Source organism: Schistocerca nitens, chromosome 5 (genome assembly GCF_023898315.1).
Source record: "Schistocerca nitens isolate TAMUIC-IGC-003100 chromosome 5, iqSchNite1.1, whole genome shotgun sequence".
Taxonomy (NCBI): domain Eukaryota; kingdom Metazoa; phylum Arthropoda; class Insecta; order Orthoptera; family Acrididae; genus Schistocerca; species Schistocerca nitens.
Window position 1 is genome coordinate 829,783,592 of NC_064618.1, and position 2,525 is coordinate 829,786,116.

Below are 2,525 nucleotides of genomic sequence, written 5' to 3' on the forward strand. Positions count from 1 at the left end.
GCCTTGGGAGAGCCAGGCCTAACAAAACTCTACCATCTAGTGACCAAGATGTATGAGACAGGCGAAATACCCTCAAACTTCAAGAAGAATATAATAATTCCAATCCCAAAGAAAGCAGGTGTTGACAGATGTGAAAATTACCGAACTATCAGTTTAATAAGGCACGGCTGCGAAAATACTAACACGCGTTCTCTACAGACGAATGGAAAAACTGGTAGAAGCCGAATTCGGGGAAGATCAGTTTGGATTTTGTAGAAATGTTGGAACACGTGAGGCAATACTGACCCTACGACCTATCTTAGAAAATAGATTAAGGAAAGGCAAACCTACGTTTCTATCATTGTAGGCTTATAGAAAGCTTTCGACAATGTTGACTCGAATACTCTCTTTAAAATCCATGGAGAAGAAATAAAAACTTTGAGGTTCGCCGATGACATTTTGATTTTGTCAGACACAGCAAATGACCTGGAAGAGCAGCTGAACGGAATGGACAGTGTCTTGAAAGGAGGATATAAGATGGACATCAACAAAAGCAAAACGAGGATAATGGAATGTAGTCGAATTATATTGGGTAATGCTGTGGGTATTATATTAGGAAATGAGATGCTTAAAATAGTAAATGAGCTTTGCTATTTGGGGAGCAAAATAACTGATGATGGTCAAAGTAGAGAGGATGTAAAATGTAGACTGGCAAGAAAAGGGTTTCTGAAAAAGAGAAATTTGTTAACATCGAGTATAGATTTAAGTGTCAGGAAGTCGTTTCTGAAAGTATTTGTATGGAGTGTAGCCATGCATGGAAGTGAAACGTGGACGATAAATAGTTTAGACAAGAAGATAATAGAAGCTTTCGAAATGTGATGCTACAGAATAATGTTGAAGATTAGATGGGTAGATCACATAACTAATGAGGAGGTATTGAATAGAATTGGGGAGAAGAGAAATTTATGGCACAACTTGACTAGAAGAAGGGATCGGTTCGTAGGGCATATTCTGAGGCATCAAGGGACCACCAGTTTAGTACTGGAGGGCAGCGTGGAGGGTGAAAATCGTAGAGGGAGACCAAGAGATGAATACACTGAGCAGATTCAGAAGGATGTAGGTTGCAGTAGGTACTGGGAGATGAAGAAGCTTGCACAGGACAGAGTAGCATGGAGAGCTGCATCAAACCAGTCTCTGGTCTGAGACCACAACATCAACAACAACATATTGTGTATTTGCCCAATCTACAGCATGTTGTCCATCCATATAGAAAAACCTACAGCTCATAAGCCTCTAAAGAATCCTGTCACATTAAAAATAGTATTAAATGAGAAAATTTTGGAACAAATATCCAATTTCATTAGTCTAGGATGCGATATGAGTTTTAACAATGACAAAGACATTGAGAAGAAGGTTAATAAATATCGAGTTATCTGCGGAACAAATGGAAGAACTTTGGGAAGGAAACTAAGAAATAAAACACAAATGATATGTTACTAAGTCATGGCTTTACCTGTTTTTTACAAGCTGTGTGGAGTGTAACAAATTAAAACAAATTGGAGCTACAAGATCAGATTTAAATATCTTTTCATTTAATGACAAGATAGAAAAGAATGGAATGAAATAGAAGGAACATGATGGTAGAATGACAGAAGATAGACTACCAAAAAAGATAATGAATTATCGATCGCCTGGATAGAGAGAACTGGGTAGACCGCTTAAGCGATGGATGGTTGATAGAGGCCGAAGGAGGTGACGGTAACACTTAATTCTTGGAAGGAGATGACGGCGATGACGATTTATTTTAGTAGCAAGTTCGGCATATTTCCGTTTTGTCCTCCACAACCGATCTTGCGAACACAGTCTTGTGCCGTGACGCTACAGTCGGAATTGACCGGTTGGTATGCGAGTGAGAAAAAAATCAGGCGTCGCCACTATTCGACCGGCAAGAGAAGGAGACTTGGTGACTTGCGGTTCCGTAAAGGTATTCGATTAAATTCCAAACCGCAGTTTCTAGTGGAATGAGAGCATGTGACACTGTGTATGGTGACCGTCCATCAGCATCACATTGATGTATAAATTCATAATTACGAAGATTAGCACCACAAGTACAGTGGCAAATTGATTTATTTTTTGACAAACCACAACAGGTTTCGGCCTTATGAAAGGACATTGTCAAGTGGACATAAATGTGAAACTGTCGTGAACTCGAAGGTCGGTTTAAGGACCAGAGCGGTTTAATAGGTCCTATTCCACGGGGTATGCCGTTGCAGAGGCCTTCGATATGAATTAAATTGCCCAGCCAGTTACAGGTGGACCTGGAGTTTGACGTGGAATTCGAAACGAGGTGGTACTCGGTATTTTCCACATTAACGCACTTTGACAGATGTTGGCCGCGCGGGATTAGCCGAGCGGTCTGAGGCGCTGCAGTCATGGACTGTGAGGCCGGTCCCGGCGGAGGTTCGAGACCTCCCTCGGGCATGGGTGTGTATGTTTGTCCTTAGGATAATTTAGGTTAAGTAGTGTGTAAGCTCACGGACTGATGA